Source organism: Coregonus clupeaformis, chromosome 35, assembly GCF_020615455.1.
Source record: "Coregonus clupeaformis isolate EN_2021a chromosome 35, ASM2061545v1, whole genome shotgun sequence".
NCBI classification, from domain to species: Eukaryota; Metazoa; Chordata; class Actinopteri; order Salmoniformes; family Salmonidae; genus Coregonus; species Coregonus clupeaformis.
The window spans coordinates 6,506,848-6,519,532 of record NC_059226.1 but is presented as its reverse complement, the minus strand read 5'-3'; positions in this window follow the sequence as shown (position 1 = coordinate 6,519,532).

Sequence of the window (12,685 nt, the reverse complement as noted above, 5' to 3'; positions counted from 1 at the left end):
TCCGAACTCAGTAGCTCTACTCTTATTGGTCCTAATGATTTGTTTAATTTTTTTGCAAGTAGCTTGCAACACAGACGTCAAGACATCATGGATGAAATCAATGGATCATCAGAAATCGGTACAGATAGATAGCTAGATACTGTTTATAACTACGTAGCTAGTTGTATTTAAATAAAAAAGCAAATCTGAATGTGATGCACATGAGTTTCATTCACAAAACGATCAGCTGACGATTGTTTAGCTAACTAGCTAGCTACATATAGCTATCTATCTAGATAGGTGTTAATAAACAGGGCAAATAGTGTTAGAAGTGGTTTTATATTACATGTATCTACACGAATACCTAGCTACCTGCCTATTGCAGAGATAAGCAAATCAAATGACATTTTCTTTGTCACATGCGCTGAATACAACAGGTGTTGACCTGTTTAAAGGTCTTACTCACATCGGCTACGGAGAGCGTGATCACACAGTCGTCCGGAACAGCTGATGTTCTCATGCATGCTTCAGTTTTGCTTGCCTCGAAGCGAGCATAGAAGTAATTTAGCTCGTCTGGTAGGCTTGTGTCACTGGGTAGCTCGCGACTGTGCTTCCCTTTGTAGTCTGTAATAGTTTGCAAGCCCTGCCACATCCGACAAGCGTCGGAGCCGGTGTAGTACGATTCAATCTTAGTCCTGTATTGACGCTTTGCCTGTTTGATGGTTCATCGGAGTGCATAGCGGGCTAGAGTCCCGCTCCTTGAAAGCGGCAGCTCTACCCTTTAGCTCAGTGCGGATTTTGCCTATAATCCATGGCTTCTGGTTGGGGTAAGTACGTACGGTCACTGTGGGGACGACGTCTTCAATGCACTTATTGATGAAGCCAGTGACTGATGTGGTGTACTCCTCAATGCCATCGGAATAATCCCGGAACATATTCCAGTCTGTGCTAGCAAAACAGTCCTGTAGCTTAGCATCTGCGTCATCTGACCACTTCTTTATTGACCGAGTCACTGGTGCTTCCTGCTTAGTTTTTGCTTGTAAGCAGGAATCAGGAGGATAGAGTTTTGGTCAGATTTGCCAAATGGAGGGCGAGGGAGAGCTTTGTACGCGTCTCTGTGTGTGGAGTAAGGGTGGTCTAGAGTTTTTTTTTTCTCTGGTTGCACATTTAACATGCTGGTAGAAATGAGGTAAAACGGATTTAAGTTTCCCTGCATTAAAGTCCCCGGCCACTAGGAGCGCTGCATCTGGATGAGCGTTTTCCTGTTTGCTTATGGCCTTATACAGCTCATTGAGTGTGGTCTTAGTACCAGCATCAGTTTGTGGTGGTAAATAGACACTTACGAAAAATGTAGATGAAAACTCTCTTGGTAAATAGTGTGGTCTACATCTTATCATGAGATACTCTACCTCAGGCGAGCAAAACCTTGAGACTTCCTTAATATTAGATTTCGTGCACCAGCTGTTGTTTACAAATATACACAGACTGCCACCCCTTGTCTTACCGGAGGCAGCTGTTCTATCTTTCCAATGCAGCGTATATCCCGCCAGCTGTATGTTATCCATGTCGTCGTTCAGCCACGACTCAGTGAAACATAAGAAATTACAGTTTTTAATGTCCCATTGGTAGGATATCCATGATCTTAGTTTGTCTGTTTTGTTATCCAATGATTGTACGTTGGCTAATAGGACTGATGGTAGAGGCAGATTACGCACTCGCCCTCGAATCCTTACAAGGCACCCAGACAAGTCAAGATCAGAGCTCCAGCAAGCTCATTTTGAGACCTAGCTAGATAGCTAACAAAAAAAATAACTGTGTACCAATACCAATTTAAAATACAAAAACAACACACCACAACAGGACATTTTCTTAATCTCACGTTGCCTATCAGAGCTACCAGCATGTTGCTTACACCTATCCAATACTTCCAGATCTACACAACAAGTTTCTAAGGGCTACGGGTTTATTTGTGTTTCAGGGATTAGTGCCAATGGACCAAGACCCTGGGCTCTGAGTCCAGGCCCAGATCAACACTGCATTTATGAGGTTTAATGGCCAACACCACAATAACAAGAGACTCTATCTGTGCTATTAAGTATAGCATGACTGCCTATACTAGGAATCAGGCTTTCCTGACCTGTCATGGTATGTAGGGCATTGGTCACCAACCCTGTTCCTGGAGAGCCACGGGGTGTGCAGGCTTCTGTCCCAGCTAACACTATGAGGACTAATACACTGGAGGGTTTGTAAGTGTTGGGCTTGACCCCACTGCTTACCCCACGGCTCCACATGGGTGAATAGTGTCTACTGTCCTGTTGCAGGTAGGCATGCTATAGAATTACTCTACAACATAGCTACAGGTCTAAGAGCAGGTGTGGTAAGTAAACTAGGCCTACTTATTATAGGCAGGGTTGGATGATGACCACTTTGTACCTGCAGGGCAGTTCAGAAGTTAGCTTGGCTTTAAAGTAAAGTAGCCTTGCACGAGCCTTGGCTTGTGCGAGCTAGAACGGCTCATAGGAGCAGGAGCCTATCTCCGGTTTCTGTAGCGTGAGGCAGCTTGATGCACAAGTACACCCCCTCGACAGGACGCTGGTCTATCACAGGGCCTTGGCTTTAAGGGGAGGGCAATATCTGCACTTGCAACTTCATCGTAAGTTAAGACTATTTCCTCAGTGTGTGTTAGCATTAATAACTATTAAAACCTGAAATGTTTATTTGTAAATATGTTGCATGGTGTATCTGATATAATAATATTTCTCTCTCTATGTTTTCTAGTTCTCTCTCTATGTTCTCTAGCTCTAGTTCAGAAGCCAAGGAGAGAGGATGTGCAAGGAGAGGAGGGCCTTGGAGAGAAAGGCCGTGGAGAGAAAGATGTTAAGTACAATTTCACCAATCTGAAATGGTGGCAGCATCTCACACTATGCAATTAGATCTCCACTTCAAATTCAAAGCACACTGCACAATATGGCCTGATAGTAGCCTTCACACTGGCCGATTTCACAAGCCGATTGTTTACTCTCGAGCCTCTTCCTAATGTTGTTGACCCTATCATAATGTGATAGCAAGGGTTGCCTTGTCTGCCACATATGGCGTGTGGATGACACACAATCTAGAAAACTTATCAGGATGCTGTGGCTTGTGCCAAATTCATGGCTAAAATTACACAGTGTCTACAGTATTAGACATGACTAGTGCTTTGTCCTTATTTGTATTAGATATTACAAGTTCAAATTCATTTAATTCATTCACATGGCAGAATACAATTGAACTCTTAATTGGATGATAAAAAATAATTTTTAAAACAACAAAAGGAACATACATGCAACATACTGTACGTTTAGGGAACTATTGTTGTGGATGTTGTCATGAGTTGCCGTTCAATAATTGAGGCATGTAGGGGATGGATCAGTTCTTGCTCTGACAGGTCTGAGTTTGTGTGAGTGGTATGTTTTTCTTTCAGAGGTTGTGATGATTGGTTGTGGTAGGAAGTTCCTATTGTCAAACTGGAGGAGATGATGGGCATACTGGATGCAGAGTGTTGGGTTCTTCTCTCAATCAGTGGGCAGAGGTTGAGGGTTGAGTGTGCTGATGTGAAACTGCTGCTGTATCATGGTCCAAGGATATTCCAGCATGCTCGCTTCTGTATTCACTGCAATTGTCCAGTCATGGTTGAGGTGAGATAGTAGTGCCATGCTGTATTGTAGTACAGGCTTAAAGTTGGTGGTGTAGATGATGACTAGGCCGAGTTTGGGAATGGAACCCACCATCCTTTCGTTGCTTGCCTCATGGACATGTTCTACCAACTGAGCCACAGAGAAACCACAAAGAGTTTCTGGTTACCCTTTTCCACCTGCTGGTCGACCTCAGATCCTCCTGGATCCCAGCAGTTTAATATCAGATGTTGGTTGCAGAATATGTCCATTTAGATACAGGGGTTCCAAAGGGGGTGGGTTCTTTGTAAAGCAAACATGTAGGACTTGTTTGGGTTGAGCTGCATGGAGTGCTCATCCACCTAGGAGCACATCTTTTCTAGACCATGTTGAAGGCTGGAGAGCTGCCCCACCCTAATGCACTCTGCAATGTTCATGTCATCAATGTATTTCCACCTGTGATCGAACTTCTGAAGTGTGCTGTCGATGAGGGCCAGGAAGATATGGGGTCAAAGAAGTGTACCTTGAGTCACTCCACAGGCTAGATGTTGCCATGGTGAAAGGGTGCCTTAGTACCTCACCCTCTGCTTCCTTTTGGAGATGAAGCTACATACCCAGGGGATAAGGGACTCTGACTCCTACCTGAATCAGGCACTTTGTTACCACTCTTACAGTCAACTTTGTTGAAGGCTTTGGCAAAATCTGCTGTTATTATAGTGCATATACAGTATAAAGGCCTTACTTTCTTTTCTTTTTTTTCTTTCTTTTTTTTAGGGGGTAGATCAGCTTAATATTGCAGATAGATTGTAACTTCCATCAATGTAATTGTCTGCATCACTTCCAATTCCCATGTTTATATATATATATACATATATACATACATATACATATATACATACACATATATACACACATACACATACATACATATATATACATACATACACTTACATACATACTGTGATGTCACGAGAGGCTGTGTCCTGGAGGGACGTTACATCCCCCTGAGGTGGCTGCAAACCCAGACAGCTATGGCTCCATCTGCTGGTAGGGTCGGGAACTCCACCCCTCTATGGCCAATCTTCCCACGCAGCTGAAACAAATGAGGAGCTGATGAGCTGAAGGTTTGGGAAGGGAAGAGACACAGTCTCCAACCTGGGCTCTCTGGAGGACAAGAGTGCTGCACGTCCACTTCCATGAGGAATATAAGGATTTGGAGATACTTACCTTTGGGAAATACTCACCTTTGGATATATGCACCTGTGGAAATACGTGAGAGACATTTGGAAGGACTTTTTGCTGGGTTGGCCACTAGCTGCAACGTGGACTACAGTAAGGCTGGGGAAAAGTTATCTGAGCGAGTGAGAATTATGATTTTGGATGTGGAAGAGACATCCCTGAACTGTTAACCCTTAAAGAGCCACAAGAGAACAGAATTTTGTTATATTTTCGTTAATTTCCCAAGACCTATAATAAAATCCTTGTTTTGTTTGAACCTTGTCTCCTTGCACTACTTGAGCAATCCCGCTGAAAGCTGTGTAGCCTCTCGTGACGTCACAGATGGTGGAGAATACGGGCAAGCTCAAGCGTTAATAGTGCATGTCAGAGGAGGATACCGAAGGTTTGATCACCCAGTTTTCCAAGTTGGCCGTAGGCTCCCCGCCGACTGAGATGGAGGACATATTGAAAGCCCTTGTTGCTGGCCAGCAAGCTCAGATGCAAGCAACCGTGGCTCTCTTGGAGGAGCAAAAGAAAGCCAACCTTCTGAAGGCAGAGGAATTGCAGTTGCAGAGACAGATGGTTGTCCAAAATACCCGCCCCATAAAGGCAAGTGACTTTATATCTAAGATGGGAGCTACCGATGACATTGAGGCATACCTGCATACATTTGAGGCCACGGCCACTAGGGAAGCCTGGCCCAAGCAACAGTGGGTTGGTCTGTTAGCCCCCTTCCTAACCGGGGAATCGCTGAATGCTGTCCGGGACCTGGGCCCTGACCAGGTTACTGACTATGATGCCCTGAAGTCTGAGATCCTCAGCAGATATGGACTCACAAAGTTTGGTATGGCCCAGCGCTTTCACAGCTGGACCTTCCAACCAGACCAACCTCCTCGGGCGCAGATGCATGAACTTGTCCGAATCGCAAGGAAATGGCTGGATCCGCAGAGGAATACAGCAGCGGCGGTGGTGGAGGCCGTTGTGGTGGATCGTTACCTACGCGCCCTGCCTTATGAGGCAAAACGGTTCATCAGTCAACAGGCCTTGACCACGGCTGATCTGACCGTGGAAGCTGTGGAAAAGTACCAGGCCACAGCGGAGATGCTGAATGCTTCCCGAAAAGACCCCAGGAGTGCGGCCCCACCACAAATGGGAAGAACCCGTCCAAAGGACCCCAAGGTCTCGAACCCAGCCCCGTCAGGACTTATCCCGGCTCCAGGGGGAGCCAGAAACCAGGCGGGTCCAAGAAGAGTACACCAGGAGGGGGAAACTCGACAGTGTTACCGGTGTGGGGAGATGGGACATATCTCCTGGCAGTGTGGGAAACCAGCCGATGAACCTATGCCCACTGCGGAGTCCTCCAGCTCAGCACCCACACACCGTTTTGCCTCGCTCTTGGGAGTCGTAGATGGCGGCCCAGATCGACCCCCCACCTGCCCGGTAACTGTGAATCACCATGATGTGGAGGCCTTACTGGATTCTGGTAGCCGGGCCACCCTGGTGCGTAAGGATTTGGTGGGCCCAACGTGTCTGACCCCGGGGAAAGTCCTCCCAGTTTCCTGTGTCCATGGGGACACCAGAGAATACCCCATTACTGAACTTACAATGACCAGCACACGGGGAACCATACACACGACGGCGGGGGGTGGTTGATTCCCTCCCCGTCCCTGTCCTAATTGGACGAGACTGCCCAGCCTTTTACCCCCTCTGGAGAGAGTCTCAGGAGAGGATAACCCGAGTACCTCGGAAACGGAGAGGCAAGACTCATCCTGGGAAGGCTCCGGTGCAATCCTCCGAGTTACTCACTCCCGCCCGGGCTCTGATAGGGATGGCAGGTGGCCAGACCGACACAGAGACGGAGCTACAGAATCTGGACAAAGAACTGTCTGGTCTGAAGGGGACCGCTGAGAGGTATCGTTTGTTAAAGCAACAGTTAGACATGAAGACAGAAGAGTTAGATATCCTCCAGGCTAAACTCCAACAGAGCTCCTTCCATAAGCAACAGGAGGAGCTGGAGAGGCTGCGCAGGACCATCGAGGAGTGTGAGGAGACCCTGCGCAGTAGTAAGGAGGTCCAGAAGAAGGCAGAGGAGAAGTACAAGGTGTTGGAGAACAAGATGAAGAATGCGGAGGCAGAGAGAGAGAAGGAACTGAAAGCTGCTCAACAGAAGCTAAACTCTGCTAAAACCAAGGCTGATGCGTTCAGTAAGAAACTCAAGGAGAGACAACAGGAGGCTGAGTCCCTGGTCCTAGAGGTGGAGGAGTTGAAGAGAGAGCAGGCTGGCAAGCACCACGGCAATGCGGACGCCCTCTCCCGGCGTGATGCCTTCTTCGCTGCCTTTACCCCGACGAGGACGTCGGTCCCGAGGAGGGGGATGTGTGATGTCACGAGAGGCTGTGTCCTGGAGGGACGTTACATCCCCTGAGGTGGCTGCAAACCCAGACAGCTATGGCTCCATCTGCTGGTAGGGTCGGGAACTCCACCCCTCTATGGCCAATCTTCCCACGCAGCTGAAACAAATGAGGAGCTGATGAGCTGAAGGTTTGGGAAGGGAAGAGACACAGTCTCCAACCTGGGCTCTCTGGAGGACAAGAGTGCTGCACGTCCACTTCCATGAGGAATATAAGGATTTGGAGATACTTACCTTTGGGAAATACTCACCTTTGGATATATGCACCTGTGGAAATACGTGAGAGACATTTGGAAGGACTTTTTGCTGGGTTGGCCACTAGCTGCAACGTGGACTACAGTAAGGCTGGGGAAAAGTTATCTGAGCGAGTGAGAATTATGATTTTGGATGTGGAAGAGACATCCCTGAACTGTTAACCCTTAAAGAGCCACAAGAGAACAGAATTTTGTTATATTTTCGTTAATTTCCCAAGACCTATAATAAAATCCTTGTTTTGTTTGAACCTTGTCTCCTTGCACTACTTGAGCAATCCCGCTGAAAGCTGTGTAGCCTCTCGTGACGTCACAATACATACATACATACATACATACATACATACATACATACATACATACATACATACATACATACACATACATATCCTGAAAAAATATATATATATTCCCCTTTATTACTTTCCAACCCCACCACCCTTTCCCTAATTGGAGTAAACTAGTGAACAACAATGCTTAGGCCTCTACTTCCAGCTTATACTTACTAAATACATTTTATGGACACAGTCAGTTTTACAATAATTATATTTTGTTAGTTTTTTCTGAAGTCTAACAAAACAGCCCCCAAAATCTATTTATCATCAATTTCTCTCAGCCAATCATCAGTCATTTGTGTAAGTGCTGTGCTTGTTGAATGTCCTTCCCTATAAGCGTGCTGAAAGTCTGTTGTCAATTAGTTTACTGTAAAATAGCATTGTATCTGGTCAAACACCATTTTTTCCAGGAGTTTACTAAGGGTTGGTAACAGGCTGATTGGTCGGCTATTTGAGCCAGTAAAGGGGGCTTTACTATTCTTGGGTAGCGAATGACTTTTGCTTCACTCCAGGCATCTAGTAGGCTTAAATTGAAGATATGGCAAATAGGACTGGAAATATAATCCGCTATTATCCTCAGTAATTTTCCATCCAGGTTGTCAGATCCTGGTGGCTTGTCATTGTTGATAGACAACAACAATTATTTCACCTCTTCCACACTCACTTTACAGAATTCTAAATTACAATGCTTGTCTTTCATAATTTGGTCAGATATACTTGGATGTGTAGTGTCAGCATTTGTTGCTGGCATGTCATACCTAAGTTTGCTAATCTTGCCAATGAAAAAATCATTAAAGTAGTTGGCAATAGCAGTAGGTTTTGTGATGAATGAGCCATCTGATTCAATGAATGATGGAGCCGAGTTTGCCTTTTCCCCAAAATTTCATTTAAGGTGCTCCAAAGCTTTTTACTATCATTCTTTATATCATTTCTTTTTGTTTCATAGTATAGTTTTATTTTTTATTTTTATTTAGTTTAGTCACATGATTTCTCAATTTGCAGTACATTTGCCAATCGGTTGTGCTGCCAGACTTATTTGCCATACCTTTTGCCTCACCCTTCTCAACCATACCATTTTTCAATTCCTCATCAATCCAAAGGGATTTAACAGTTTTTACAGTCATTTTCTTAATGGGTGCATGCTTATTAGTAACTGGAATAAGCAATTTCATAAATGTGTCAAGTGCAGCGTCTGGTTGCTCCTCATTACACACCACAGACCAACAAATATTATTTACATGATCAACATAAGAATCACTACAAAACGTATTGTATGACCTCCTATACACTATATTAGGCCCAGCCTTTGAAACTTTGTTTTTCCTAGATATGGCTACTATATTGTGATCACTACATCCAATGGTTTTGGATACTGCTTTAAAGCAAATTTCTGCAGCATTAGTAAAGATGTGATCAATACAGGTTGATGATTTCATTCCTGTGCTGTTTGTAACCACCCTGGTAGGTTGACTGACAACCTGAACCAGGTTGCACGCACTGGTTACAGTTAGAATTTTTTTCTTGAGTGGGCAGCTTGATGAAAGCCAGTCAGTATTTAAATCACCCAGAAAATATACTTCTCTGTTGATATCACATACATTATCAAGCATTTCACACATATTATCCAGATACTGACTGTTAGCACTTGGTGGTCTATAGCAGCTTCCCACCAGAATGGGCTTTAGGTGAGGCAGATGTAGCCATATTACTTCAACAGCATTTATCATGAGATCCTCTCTAAGCTTTACAGGAATGTGGTTCTGAATATAGACCGCAACACAGCCCCCATTGGCATTTCTGTCTTTTCGGTAGATGTTATAACCATGTATCGCTACCACTGTATTATCAAAGCTATTATCTAGGTGAGTTTCAGTGATAGTCAGAATATGAATGTCATCTGTTACAAGCAAGTTATTGACTTCATGAACCTTGTTTCTTAGGCTACGTACATATGTTAATATGGACTATTTTAAGCACTTTTCTGGGTTGCTTGATTGTTTTTAATGCTTTACTGGGAAGTGTATCAGAAGTAGACTTGCTCATGTTATTTATATTGGAGCTGATAGTGCACAGTGAGCTGCACACAGTGGACTTCCTACTAGGGCACACCGCCTCAGTGCTAAAATAATAATAAATAAAAATAATTGGTCATTTAGCAGACGCTCTTATCCAGAGCGACTTACAGGAGCAAATAGGGTTAAGTGCCTTGCTCAAGGGCACATCGACAGATTTTTCACCTAGTCGGCTCGGGGATTAGAACCAGCGACCTTTCGGTTACTGGCACAATGCTCTTAACCACTAAGCTACCTGCCACCCTGAACTGTGGTTCATAGGCACATGATTACTGCATATAATAGCTGTAGGATCAACAGAGGTATTCAGGGAAGCTAGGGGGACATAAATTAAGTTACGCCCCTGGGATAATGGACATTTGATGCAGCATTATGACAACTCAGTGTCACAATGGTAGGGATTAACTGAGCTGGTGTTGGGTCATTGATAAGTCATTGTCTCAATGCAGCCTTGAAATGCGTGGACAGAGTCCAGGAGCCAATATCATTTGGATGGACTCTGTCATTCCTGTGGAGTATCTTCTGTTTCCAGAAGTTGTCAAAGTTATCTTTAAAAGTGATTCCAACAGAGCTACAGTAATCTTTTAGCCAGATGTGTACGCCAGTAGCCTGCTGAATCTTACACACCCGAGGCCCAATGATGGTACCGTACCTGAAATGATTGGCCGCTTTTTGGAATCTTTCAGTGCTAGAATCATTTCTTTAAAATCAATTTTCAGAAGTTCCGAGCTAGCCCTCCTGATGTCGTTTGACCCCACATGGACTATGACAGCATCAGCCCCTGGCATCTGTCGTAGAACGGTCGGAAGCAGCCTGGTAATGTCCTGTACTCGTGCTCCTGGGTAGCACAGGGTTTTTGCTCTGGGAACCGAGATGTTTCTCACCATAGAGCTGCCGATGATGACAGCTGGTGAAATAGCCAAGGAGGTCCGGCTGTTCTTTCGCCTCAAGCGGTTTAGAAGACCCCTCGAGGACCAAAGGGCGGTGGGGCCCGATGGACCCGAGCCGGCTGTATTATCCATCGTGGATGATGAATGGGCCGGTCTCTCAGGCAGCCTCACGGTCTGATGAGGGTGGGAGCTCTGAGGATCTGAACCCGAGGTAGAAGCCACCGGAGAGGGAGACAGAACAGAGGACGAAGGCGCAGGTACCTCCGGAGCCGATCTTGAATCGGAAGCCCCTAAGGAGGAAGGCACCAGAACCTCTGGATCCAGGGCGGCAAAGCCGTTTCTGGTCTATGTCCGGTCCGGTCTTAACATCGCCAAGGAGGCCCCCATTGCCAGAGGACGCTTTCTTCGACTTCCACAGCGAGTGACATATCTCCATGGCAGGTTGCAGTGGCGACCTGTCATTCAGGGCTGTTTTGAGCCCCACCTGTTTAGCCACCTATTGTGCCTGTTTTGCATGTCATTTTGGCATTAATACGTGTCACATATAAAAAAATAAAAACACATTGAGTTAATAAAGCAGCATACAAACTTGGTCTCTTTTTTGGTTTCTTGAGTAAGGCAGCTCCAAAATGCAGGTGTTTCAGCCTAGCTCAGTGCTTTCTGTGGTGGTGGTGGGGCAGCCAGCAGAAAATGCGGAGTGTAGGGGTTGGTAATGTTCTCTAGTTGCGCCGTGATTGGCTCAGTGTTCTGTCACTCATGGGGACACTACATCACTGCAAAATCGAAATAGAAAATTCAAGCCCCTTGGGCGCTGCCATAGAGTTACATTAGAAGTGCCCATCCAAGAAGGCTCAAGGTCATTGGCCACAGATAAAATGACGTCAAATCATGTTATATCTACAGTAGATTTGATTGGACTGATCATGTCAACATCATACTTTCAAAATCTTAGCTAGCAAGCTAGCAGTCATCATCATGAATCAAGTCGACAATCTACTGGCAAATCCTTTTCAATCCTTGTCATGTGAAGAGAAATACTGAGGAGAAATTACAGATAAAATGTATCAGTGCTCATCGGCCATTGGACATAAACATTACACAACAAGTTGGAAATCGCAAATTCAACAATGAGTGGTTTGGAAGGAATCAGTGGCTAACTGCAAGCATTGCAAAGCAATCACTAGCCTGCTATTCAGTGGAGTGGGTGTGTGGTCCCAAGTCTGGGTTTAAGGGTCTCTTTTCCAAGCTTGAAAGGATAAACATTCAACATTGGCCATGCTGTCAGTCCAGCATGACTTCTGCCGCGCTCAAGACAACTGGGAACTCTGAAAAAAACGAGCTCCGACTGGTAACTATGTTTTGAACGGTCATCCAACTCGGATTTGCAAGTCGGTAACTCGGGCCTCTTTCTAGAGCTCCAACCTGAAGATTCAACCTTGTTTTTTTCCGTAGCTAAGAAAGTAATACTAAGTGTATGTTGTGTAGTAAGCTGTTAGTAGTCCATGTGCCTCACCCTAATAATTTGGTCCCTTTTCCCCTTATAATTTTGCCTACCCTTCTGACTTGTTGGTGCACATGTAGCCTATAGCCTATTTTAGAAAAATGTCATCATCAAATATTGTAAGAGCTTTCATTGTCTGGTTATATGCCCCCTTTATTTATCCTACGGTTCTGACTTGGTGTACAGGGAGAATACTGTAAGAACGGCCCAAGTTATATTGACTACGTCTGCCCTAGCTCGCTCATTAATGTCAGCCATATCAGCTATATCAGCTATATCAGCTATGTTTTTTTTTTAAAGGCAGTAAATGAGCTAAATGAACTGTTTCACTTCCAGACAAGGCTCCGCTGATAGCCAGGTGTAGCAGTGGTAAGGT